The sequence below is a fragment of the Pipistrellus kuhlii genome, unplaced genomic scaffold (genome assembly GCF_014108245.1).
Source record: "Pipistrellus kuhlii isolate mPipKuh1 unplaced genomic scaffold, mPipKuh1.p scaffold_m20_p_4, whole genome shotgun sequence".
Lineage (NCBI taxonomy): Eukaryota > Metazoa > Chordata > Mammalia > Chiroptera > Vespertilionidae > Pipistrellus > Pipistrellus kuhlii.
The window spans coordinates 35,155,190-35,167,919 of record NW_023425540.1 but is presented as its reverse complement, the minus strand read 5'-3'; positions in this window follow the sequence as shown (position 1 = coordinate 35,167,919).

The following is a 12,730-nucleotide window of genomic DNA, read 5'->3' as shown; positions in this document are numbered from 1 at the left end:
CTCACTTGGTCTTCTGAGAGATTTTTTTTGGCCATATAGATTGGTTGTCTGCCCCAAATCCCTGACTCTTCTCAGCTTGATGATCTGGGGTATACTAACCACATTCTCTAGGCTGTTAACTCAAAGGAAGGGAGACCAATTCTAGTCCAAGTATCAGATAAATTCTTATAAAGGAAAATGGTGATCCTGGAAGTTGTAATATCTTGATAAAAATATTCCTTAAGTTCAACTCACTTGGCAATGATTATACTCACTGATAAGCTTTCCTGCTGTTATTTTTATTTTCCTGCTGAGAACAGAAGGTTCTAAGAGGTGGACATGCAAAGTCCAGTCATCTTGGCCATTATGTTTACCCCTAAAGGAATAAACTAGAATTGTGAATGGTTGGACAATCTCTTATGATTTTGGTGACAAGACAAGGTGAGTGAGCATCCAGAACCAGGAGAGATGGGATAATGGGTTGTAGAGAAATGTGCTTTTTCTTTGACTTGAAGACTCCTGTAGCTGGAGTGTTTCTGGTCTTTGAAGATAAGATCAGGCTGTCAATGGGTCTGGGGGCTGCTCAGCTTCGTGGGGGCTTTTGAGCCCTCCCTTGCTGTGGACTGGACTCGGAGAGTGACTCCACAGTCATCTACCAACTGTGCTTCAATTTTATGTATATTTTAATTTATTGCCATTTCTTTCCACCCTTTATGTTGAGTTCCTTTGACCGCTTGCTATTCTCAGAGTAGCTAAACAATCACATGTAAAAATAAAATTTCTGCAAAGCTCCTGCTCACAGAGATGTCACATTCAGCGACGGAGCTGGTGAATGACTGATGGCTCCAGGCCATTTCAAGGACCACAGCATCTACTGTTCATTTGTAAAAACCGACTCTCCTGTCATTTTCCTGCCAGAACCAATGTAAGTCAGTGTCAGTTTCTTCACGGAAATAACTTTTTTTTTTCCATCTGCAAAGAGGTTTTCAGAGGAGTCAGCCCCAACTTCCTTGTGCCCCGGGGAGGTGTACTGGCTACATGCCCTCCGACACTGTGGAAAGAGATAATGGCTCCTCCCCTTACCACTGCCCCTCCTGGGTTCTGAGCTTGACAGGGTCCAGACTGAGTGGATCAGAGACCTGGGCAGCTGTGAAAGGGCTCTAGCTGCACATAATGGAAAAGGCCAGGGTGACCCAGCCTCTTATTTCTCTCCTTACATTCTCCCAATGTGCACGTGTGTACACACACACACACACACACACACACACATATATATACACTTCTCTAAATATTGTAGGACTCAAGACCATATTTATGCTGGTGTTATGTAAAATAAAGCAACTTTATTTTTCTTCCATAACCCAGGTATATGCCTTTATTATCTTGACTTCTTTTATGTGCAGGGAACAGACAGACACAGGCTGGAGTTCATCCTAGTTGAGCCAGTAGGTTATTTAAGATCTTTCAAGTAGATGCCAGTGTCGAGTCAGATTTGCAAAAAAAAAAAAAATCTATTTTTCCCCCCAGTATCAGCAAGAAACTTGCTTGTTTAATTCAATTCCTCCTCTTCTCCTCATTTATCACTTGGTTTTATCACCAATCCCCAAAAGGGGGCAGAACCATGTTGGATCTTCAGGTTAACCATTTCTTTGCAATTCCTTCAAGTCGTAACCATTTCCCATTATGTCATTCTTACCAAGATAAATGAAGGTGAATAACAAGCCTGGGGAGGAGGTAGTCTGAGAGCTGAGAGGGAGTGGGAAGAGGGAGCTGAAAATGAACAATGCTGAACATGCAAGACTAACCTTTGGGCCCGGTTTCAGATTTAACAACCAGTCACCATGATTTACAATCCAAGATCTCATTCCTTGCATCTCATATCCCCAAGACATGAAGAATGGAAGGAATGAAAATGTCGTTTATTTCTTACACCGATGACGTATAAGTTTTTAAGGAGGTTCTCTTGGACATCAGAGCAAGCTGCCCTTGACAGATGACTTTGCTACTGTATTCAATTTCAAGTTCCCACCAAGGAGTGCCAAACAAAATCTGTTATGTTTTAAATTGTCATATACTTTCTGCCCCCTTCCCTCTACTCTACCACACGCCCAACCAACAAATAAATCATGCCAAAGTCTCTTAACCACACACTTTAAAATGAAACAAGCACGGGGGACATTTTTCAAACCGACACCCAGACCCATTATTCAGGAAGAACTTTACCAGGTAATGTTCAAATTTTCTTGACAAATCACAGCATTCTGTCCATTTGGGAGAGCATTCTAGGCTGGTTGAGGAGGCTGCAGAGATTCCTTTTGTATCTGATATATACAAATGACCTGTGCTGACACAAAGGGCTTTTAAAACTATCTAGTCACCTACTGAGTCAATTGAATCATCAAGCATGGATGCCGCCTCCGCCAGTGGTCCAGTTTACAGCAGCAGCTGTCTGACCTCAAGGTGACTAAAGAAAAAGAGAGAGAGAGAAAAAAAAAAACAACCCACAAATTTTGAAAATTATGCTTAGTTCTTTCTCTCTTAAAGTTCTTCTTTCACAACAAAGATTATCTCACGCTCTTTGTGTTTAACAAAGAGCATGTTAGTGAATCTGAGGAACTATTTTCTGGAAAAACATATTCTCATGTCTAAAAGTTATGGAGGGTAGTTATTTAGGAAGTCATTTCTTTTCCCTTCCTTCCTTCCTTCCTTCCTTCCTTCCTTCCTCTCCCTCTGTTCTAGCTCTCCTCATCCTCTTCTCTTCCTTTTTCTTCCTTTCTCTTCCCTTCTCTCCCTCCCCTCTCCCTTTGCCTATAGCTCCCTGTTTTCTTTCCTTTTTTCTAGGACATAGGAAAGTTCTGGGTGCACAGAAAGTGCTACACTGGTACCTTTTGATCTTACTTGATTGGCAAGTGCCCTACGTGAATAGTGGCATAGCAGGAGACTTTAAGGACAGGATCTTGTGCTGCTCTAGAAAGGAAGGAGAAACTGGAAGGGTTGGAGGAAATTTACGGAAGAATAATTTCCCCTTCTTGTTGTGAAAGAAGACAAAAAGGGCTGAGAAGTGAGCCAACTAAGTGGAACCCCAAGAGCCAGATTCCTGGGCAAAGAAATCCTTAAACCCCAATCAGTGAAGTTTTCTAGGGAGCCTGTGGATGTGGCTTCTGAGAAGAAGCTATTTTGAACATGGAATTTATAACCAGATCTCAGTCTGTTCCTATTTAGAGTGCGTTGCCCACAGGGCCTTGTGCTGATGATAACAGTAGTAAACTTTTACAGATTCTTCTGAAACTAATCAGTTGGCTAACATGTGGCAGGCCATGGGGTACATGATTAGAAGTGAGGATTGATGTGATTAATATTTTTACGGTGTGAGAGTGGTTCTCTCCCCTCATTCCTAGCTTCCCCTTCACTGGAGACAGAGAGTTCAACATTGAATGTTTTAGAAACACAAAGAACGTGTGATAATACCAACACACGTATATTGGTTTCCTGGCCTCAAGGAGGGGGTTTCTGGGAATCAAAGGTCTGGCTTTCTTAGGGGGTTCCTAAAAAAGAAGACACCCATGGTATTTCAGAAACTTTTTATTATAGAAAATTTCAATCACACATATACAAGGAGAGCATTGTATACGGACCCCATTCTCCCATTACCCGGAGCCAGCTATTATTATTAGCAAGGGGCAATTGTGCTTCATTTCTTCCCTCCCCTCCCCTCCCCCCCCAATACACATAGCTTGATGAAGATCTCAGACATCATATTTTTTTATTTGTAAATATTTCATTGTGTACCTCTGAGAGTTATGGGCTTTCTCTCTGTCTTTTTAAAATATATCCACAATACCACCATCCTACCTAAAACATCCCAAATGTTTATTTGACTGGTTTGGGAACTTTCAGGCCTGCAGCGAGGTGCTCTCGGCGGGTCACTGGGCACCATGTAATGCCTCTATTATGTGATGTCCATAGGTATAATTAGGCTCATGACCTTTTCTGATCCAGACAGCAACTAATGAAAATGCAGAACAAGAGAAAAAAAGCAAAAAGCCCTGATTTAGCAATTCCCCTCAGGCATCCTCTTTTCCTTTTGTTATCTCCGTGATCAGTTACTGTTGGTAATTCTCCCAAACCATCCCTGTCTCCCTGCTCTCTAGTCAGTAACAAACTGTCACAGATATTGATGGCATTGTGGTGTTTTAAAGAAAATACTTTTCTATTTCTAAGTCTGGGAAAATTTCAGATTGGGTTTTAATTATGGTCTGGGGTCAGTGGCTAAGACGTGAAAAGAACAGTTATATTTCTTAGAGTGAAGGGCAACAAGTTAAGACAATGAGGCCTTTGTGTCTGGCATAGAATTGCTTCGCCAGTGGAAAAAAAAAATAAGGCAACGATTGACCCCTGAGTCTAGAACTTTCCTCAGCAACTCTGACAGAAGATGAGTGGGCCGAAATAATTTTTCACTTCCAGCCTTTACAACAGATGTTGATCACTATGACTGTTGTTTGGTGGTCCATATGGAGTGTTCTGAACTGCAGCAATTAGTCAAAAAGCTCTTTAGACCACTGTTTGTGGGTTCATTAGTTTATTTTTTCCAATTTCTAGACACAGCCACTGACATCTAAGGCAAATCAATTCAGCAAACCTAATGGACATCTTCTACTAAATGCAAGGTCTGCAGTTAGACATGAGGAACCAAAAATGGTTAGGAGCAGTCCACGGACAGGTGCTGGGGGAGAGAGGCTTTTATAAAGTAAAAAGGGAAGGAAGCAAAGCAAGAAACTCATTTAGTTGGGTATAGTTAAGGCGTTTGCCTTATTTGGGAAGGCCTCGTTGGCTGTTGGTGACTGGTTGGCTATAGTTTTTTGTTTCCTAACCTTGAGGCATTTACAGGCTTAGGATTTGAATTGCTTATGTCATAGCTGCTAACAAACTTATTAGAACCACCTCAGTCTAATGACGTCCTTGTTTAATCAATTCTACAGGAGAGAAGGGAAGGAAAGAAGAGATGAGAGACTTTGTGAGGCAGAATTGAGATGACTTGGAGAGCGGCAAAGGTAAGAGGGACCTGAAGGTGTTTACGAGGGCCCAGGTTTCCTTGCTGTTTCCCATAATATGTTGCTCAGTACCCTTATCTGGAGTTGTTCCACAAAAGAAGGAAAGAGTTCTGAGGACAAATACATTTGCAAATGCTCTGGTCTATACCTCTCCTTTGGAGCATCACAAGACAAATCATCACATTAAAAATCCTTACTGGTTACAGAAAGGACATCTGTTTGAGTTGAAAAAGGAAGTGAGAAGGGAGAGCTGCTTGGCTGGTGGGCAGTGGGAGGATAATTACCCTTCCCGATCTGTTGAGTGAAAATACCAGTGAATTTCCAGATGAAACAGGTCTTTGCAACTGTGAGTGGATCTGGAGATGAGAGCGTAGGTATTTGGAAACGCTCTGAAAATCATACAGCAGAATTATCATTCAGGCTGAACATGTTGCTTTTTTACAGGAAGAGGATTTCTGGAGACTGTCCTTTAACCCACAGACAAACTCTTCAGACGTGGGAGCAGATGGGATTGTTCTGAGAAAAGCAGGCACTTTGCGGCAGCGTGGCATGGTCTGCTAGCTGCCCACCCAATATCCTCTCTCTCTTTATATTTGGGAAGTACATTATTTGGATGACAAATGTGTCCATATAAAGGCTACTTTCCTTAAACTTAAACTCTCTTACAGTTAAGGATGGCCAGTCATGCCAAAACTGGTTTGGCTCAGTGGATAGAGCATCTGCCTGCGGACTGAAGGGTCCCAGGTTTGATTCTGGTCAAGGGCATGTATCTTGGTTGCGGGCACATAGCCAGTGTGGGGTGTGCAAGAGGCAGCTGATCGATAATTCTCTCTCATCGATGTTTCTAACTCTCTATCCCTCTCTCTTCCTCTCTGTAAAAAAAAAAAAAAAAATAAAAAAAATATATATTAAAAAAAAAAAAAAGGATAGCCAGTCAAGCTCTTTAAAAGAGATCTGGTTGATATACCTGTGTTCACCGCAGCATTATTCTTAATACCCCAAAATGGAAACAACCCAAATATCCACTGATATGAATGGCTAAATAAAATATAGCATATACATACAATGGAATATAAAAAGAAAGGAGGAGGAGCTGTGCAAAGAAAGGGGAATAAGGGACATCTGTAATTGTGTCAACAGTGAAAATAAAAAAATTAAAGGAAGGAAATTCTGATGTATGCTACAACATGGATGAATCTTAAGGACATTATGCTAGGTGAAATAAGCCAGTCACAAAAGGACAGTATGATTCCATTTATATGAGGTACCTGGAGCAGTCAAGTTTACAGAGAAGTTAGGATGGTGGTTGCCAGGGGAGATGGGGATGGGGAATGGAGAGTCAGGGTTTAACAAGCACAGAGTTTTAGTTTTATAAGATCAAGTGTGTTCTGGAGACGGAGGAGATGGTGGTTGTACATTATAATTGTATTTAATACCATTAAACCATATACATAAATATGGTTAAGATGGCAAACTTTATGAAGTATTTATGTCTGCATCTAATATATTTATTTATATCTCACCACAATTAAAAAAAAAAGAAAAATATTTAAAAACTACTTAAGCTTAAGCCGAAACCGGTTTGGCTCAGTGGTAGAGCATCGGTCTGCGGACTGGAAGGTCCCAGGTTCGATTCCGGTCAAGGGCATGTATCTGGGTTGCGGGCACATCCCCAGTAGGGGGTGTGCAAGAGGCAGCTGGTCGGTGTTTCTCTGTCATCGACGTTTCTACCTCTCTATCTCTCTCCCTTCCTCTCTATGAAAAATCAATAAAATATATTAAAAACAAAACAAAACAAAACAAAAACTACTTAAGCTTAAAAAAAAAATCTTCTTGACTAGGTGAGGTGCATTTTCCTCTCTTCTTGTTGCCTTAATCACTGACTTGGTTAATGCTATGCCAGCCACCTTTGACCTTGAGGCAACCTCGAGTGTACAAGGAGGAGGCAAAAAGGTAAAGTGAGCTTAGGTCTCTGCTGGCTGTGGGACTCTGCTGCTAATCAGGCTTTCTTACCTTCTTTTGTGTGAAAGAGACAGAAACCTGAATCTTGTTGAACCTTTCATTTTGTTTTCACTCATGTACAGTAGGCAAACCTAATCTTAATGAGTACAGTAGGCAAACATTCATTCTTTTATTTGTTGACTTATTGTTTTACCAAACATCAATGGAGCTCCTTCTATGTTTGAGGCACTGGGGATACAAGATGAAAAGAGACGAACCCTGTTTTGTTTTTTAATATATTTTATTGATTTTTTTACAGAGAGGGAGAGGGATAGAGAGAGTTAGAAACATCGATGAGAGAGAGTCATCGACCAGCTGCCTCTTGCACACCCCCTACCGGGGATGTGCCCGCAACCAAGGTACATGCCCTTGACCGGGATCGAACCTGGGACCTCTCAGTCCGCAGACCGACGCTCTACCACTGAGCCAAACCGGTTTCGGCTGAACCCTGTTTTGAAAACCCTTGCTTTCTAAAGGGAAGAAAAACAGTGAAAAGGCCATGAGCAGCTGGTGAGATCTGTATGCTTCTTGATAGGTAAGCAGAGTAAGCAGAATTATACCTTTTATATTATTACTAGAGGTTGGGTGTGTGTGGGGGGTCCTTCAGCCCGGCCTGCACCCTCACACAGTCTGGGATGCCTTGGGATGTCCACCTGCCAGCTTAGGCCCATATAACATACAAAGATGCAGCTTCCTTTGTAGGAACAGGGAAGGAAGGGGTGGTTAAATAAAGCAAGCACCAGCTGTGGGGAAGGCCAAGGGAGAGAGGAGGTTGATATTGGGGCCGAGGCCCTAGAGTCATTGCTTGGGAAGTAGGAATCCCCTCTGAGTGCCACGTTCTGAGGTTGAACTAATTGGTCAAGCTGAGGCAGAGGTGGGTGGCCATATCAAGCCATCTTTGGTGCTGTTTACCCTTTCCTACCCCAGCACTGTTGTAAAACCCCAGAGCCCCGGATCCCAAGGCCTCATCAAGAGCAGAGGCTCTGGAAGGGGGTGAGAGGAAGTGAGAAGGGCATGTTTGAAAGCCATAATGCCTGTGTGCTGAGGGATGGCCAGAGACAGCGGTGAGAGGTAGCAGGGGAAGGGCTCTCATACATACCCTTCTGTGGGGGCCACAGATGAAGGACACCAGGGGAGTAGGGTAAGAATGGGGCACCATGGCCCCAGACTCTTAGGCATCCCTGTCTGTCCTCTGCAGTGTACATGGAGGAAAGGGGTTGTCTCTGAGAAGGGGCCAGGCCAGGCGACCATCTTGAGTTCTGGTTGAGGTGATGGCCCTCACCCTGAGATGCCTTCTAACTGGTGATGGACCCAGGCCTGACTCCTGCTGCTACCACCACCACCGGGACCCAGGTGTGTTTGGTTGTCCATCTGGTCATTAGTCTAGGTTTTTTAGATAAAACTTGTTTATAAAGAATTCAACAACATAACTTTTTGGGGTGAGGCTTTGCCAAATTCTTGACTACAACATATGGTTGAGTATTAGTTGCATTATCTATGCTTGGTTTACCTACAATTGTGTTACCTACACCGTATGTATAATTTATTCAGAATCATCCTGCATTTATTCAAGTCCCACTTTGTACTTGCGATGAGCAGCAAGGAATAACAGGCTCAGCTGAAGCAACAGTGATGGATCTTGTTGCAAACCACAGGCTTTAAAAATCTCCCATTAAGTGCAGAGAGTCTTCGTGGAGGGAAGGAACTGAGATCCTCATTGATAAATGCAGACACCACGATGATCTCATTGCCTCTGCCTCCCTCCGCCCGCCAGAGTGTCTCTCAAGGGCCCCTCAGGGTAATTGTGACACTAATAGGCTTCTTTGTAGATCAGTCATTAATTTTCATTTAAAAAATGTCTTGGGATTGCATTGAGCTCAAAGTTAGGAGAATGAACCACCTGCAACCAAGAGTGACTCAGGAATAAGTGAGGAGTAACATAGAAGTGACCGTGGGCAATTCTCTTCTCTGCAAAACCTCCATTCCTGATCTGTAAAATTTAAGTGCTGGAAGAATGTATCTCAGAAACATGGCCGAACTGCTAGTCTGTGGTGCTACTTATTGAGCTGCTCAAGTGAAATGGCTGAGGAGGAATTTTGAAATTGTGCCTGCCAGGAATGCCAGAGCCCTGAGTCACAGGGTATGCAATCACTCCTTTCCTCATTCATGTAGTCATCCACAGAGCATCTATCCGGAGCCCACTGTGTGCCTGTTCTTAGGTGCTAGAACTGCCCAGGCAGATATGACATAGTTCTTACCTGGAGAAACTCAGGGTTCACCTGGCGATAAGAGTTTTAATAAAGGCCAGAACACAAATGAGGAAATGCCTGAAGTAGGCAGGGAAAGCTTTTAAGCTTAAAAAAACAAAAAAAAAATCCCAGCCAATGAAATGTAAGGATATGGTCTTGAGAGGATGGTGTGCTCCAAATTGTGCTGGTGTTTGTTTTTTCCTTCATCCTCTACATGAAATAAAGACCCTTCCTTAAAAGAAAAAAAGAAAAAAAAAAAAAAAAAAAAAAAAAGGAGAACTCAAGATAAGAAAATCCAAAAAGTTGCTCATATTCACAGCCTGATGGAATGTGATGGCAGAAACTGCAAGGGGTCCCCAGGAAGGTTCTAGGAGGCTCAGTGGATAATCAATCACTCCTTCTGTCTCCCATGATCACTAACATGCCTTAACAGCTCATAAGTCAATGTTAAAAGGCTCATTTTAAGTCCTTTTCAGTGGTACGAAATGCAGTGGGGTAGTTCTGAATTTACACCTAGGTCAAATCCCAGTTCCATGGAACCTTAGACTAGTTGTTTAACCACTCTGAATCCCAGAGTGGTTAAACCACTCATTTTACTGATCTGTAAAATGAGGATAATACTAAGGATAATTCTTCCTATCTACTAGAATTATGGAGACAAACAAGTTAATGAGTAAAATATTTAGAATTTACTAATGCAATTAATGCTTATATTTGTGATTTTTAAAATTAAAATCTCCCTCCCCTTTAGGCTAGAACTTCTTTGAGGGCAACAATTCTATTTTAACTTGTCATTATACTTACTATACCTAGCACAATGCCTGGCTTATGCTGATGTTGTTGTTGTTGATGATGATAATGTTTTCTTGTCAAACACATGGGGTGATAAGATGGGAAAAAAATCCCTTTAGGATTTCCCTCTACAATTTTTGTTAAATTCCAAAGTCGCATGCAATATTCACCCTTATGAATGGACCTTATTTCTGGGTTCTATTCTGCCATGCAAAGTGTTGCAAAGACATGGGCTGGGTTAGGCAGCTTGTCACAGACAAGCTAGATCCACAGTGTCAGCAGGAAGAGCGAGTCCTGAGGCTGGCTGGTTCATTTCCGGAGCTAAATGCAGCCATCCATTATCATCCTTACAGTCAGGGTCGGATTTTTGAATGATGCTTCCTCAATCATGACTTCATTTTCCTTGGTGTCCGTCTCCACAGTAATTTTTTTCTTTCTTTTTAAATTGAAATATATTTGACATATATAGCATTGTATAAGTTGAAGGTGTGCAGCATGTTGATTTAATACATTTATATGTTATATGTGGTTGCCATTGTAGCACTTATCAGCACCCCTATTGCTTTTAATGTAATTATAATTTCTTTTTAGAGTTTGAAATAATTAAGATCTAGTCTCTTGGCAAGGTTGTTGATTATAATACAGTGCTGTCGTCTACACTCACTATGCTGTGCAGTAGATCCTTAGGACTTCTTTACTTCTGATTACAAGTTTCTACCCTTAATCACATCTGTCCTATCCCCCCTCTCTCTCCACCCTGGTAACCAATACTGACTCTCTGCTTTTATGAGTTTGGCTTTTTTAGATTCCATGTATAAGTGATATACATTATTTGTCTTTCTCCACTTGATGTGTCTCATTTAGCACAAAGTTCTCAAGATCTATCTATGTTGTCTTACTGCAATTTTCTAAAGTGAACAATGTGAAGGGTTAAGTAACTCTGGTACTTGGAATAAATATCACTTCAAGATAAACTCCTCTGTCAGATTAGAAAGTCACTGACGTATCTGTATTAGACCATTTCAAAATAACAATTTTGGTTCTAGGCTTTATTCTCACGAGGCTATGTACAGGGAGTTATCTCTATGGGCCTATAATTTTCTGCTTGTCAATTCCTTCCTGAATATAGAAGAAAGTGGCCCTTTCGATTTTTTTTTTTCTTCTTCCAAGACTAGTCCATCACCTAGACTTTTCTGGGACAACCTCAAGATTATGGTATCTTTCAAAAAACTGGGACTTTAAGTCAGACAGATCTTTGTTGCAATCAGGGCTTAGACTTTAGAGCTGCAATCAGCTATACAAATGTGGGCAGGTGGTTTCCAGCGGTCACCAGCCTTTCGGACCTAATGGACCACCACCAGTTGGCGACTGCTAGCTTTGTTTTTATGCCTCAGGTTTGTCATCTACAAAGTGGGAATAATAATGTCTGCTTCAGAGAGTTATTATGTCATTAAATGTAGAACATTTTGTTTGCCTTAATGTCTCTTAACAAGGAATACTATACTTATTTGGAAGAAATACTTGGGTAAGCCTCTTTCGATAGAAGATAAGACCTCTCTCCCAGGGGCAAGCTCAGGATACTTAACTCGATTGATACACTGAATTGTGTGAAATAAGAAGAGGACTTCACTTAGCTTACACGGGGAGGACTGGGAGAGGACATGGGAAGGAGAGAGTGAAGATAGTGAGATGACAGAGGGCTGTGTATTGTTTAATTAGGTATATCCTCAAACCCCTTTCCTCACCTTTTAGCAAATCTATACCATTTGGTTAAACTCACCGGATTGGTGTGGAAACAAGTGAAGGGGACTGGGTTTCAGTTTGGGGCCAAAGAAGACAGCAGGTGTGAATGCAGAAACCAGATACAAGGAAATTAGACTCTTTAGCTCCAGGAATTCATAGAAATTGAGGGGAGGGCTTTGAACTTTCATTGTGTTTAGAACTGGGTGATTTAAACCAAATTTACTAAAGCTCAAGGGACAAGGAAATCTGGGTGCATGAGGATTTGCATTGCAGGAAGCAGCCAATCAATGATTCTGTCTCATCATTGATGTTCCTATCTCTTTCCCCCTCTCCCTTTCTCTCTGAGATCAATAAAAATTACTGAATGAACAAGTGGCTGTGTTTAGCATCTTTCACTTTTTAAGTAACCATCACACCTGAAAAGTTATTCTCTACACGTCTCCATACACCTATGCCAATGCTTTGTTTCTCCAACCTCCACTTCTTCCCTTTCAGCCAGGGACTTTAGCCACTGCCTTATGGAACACTAAAACTGTGTCAGGTACTGCAGTTCTTCTTGAATCAATTCCGTGCACCTGGGGTTTTTTATTTTCCTACCCATAAAGCCCGGCAATCTGGTTTCTGTCTTCTAGTCCATGCTGCTGGAGGGTTAGTATTGGGGAGAGGGAGACAAAGAGATTTGAAGACTAGAATCCAACAGAAGAGTGACTTCTGGTATAGTCTCTGACCTTCTACCAGCCCCCAGACTTGCAAAGGCTCCTGTTTTCTATTCATAATTGTGCTGGTTTTTATGTTTGTCTGGCTTGTCTCTTTGTCTTTGATGGCACCCCTGTTTCTGCCCCCCTCCCCCGGGGGCAGAAACAGGGGTGCCATCATTTAATACTCCCTCACCTCACTGATCTGCCTCCATTGCCA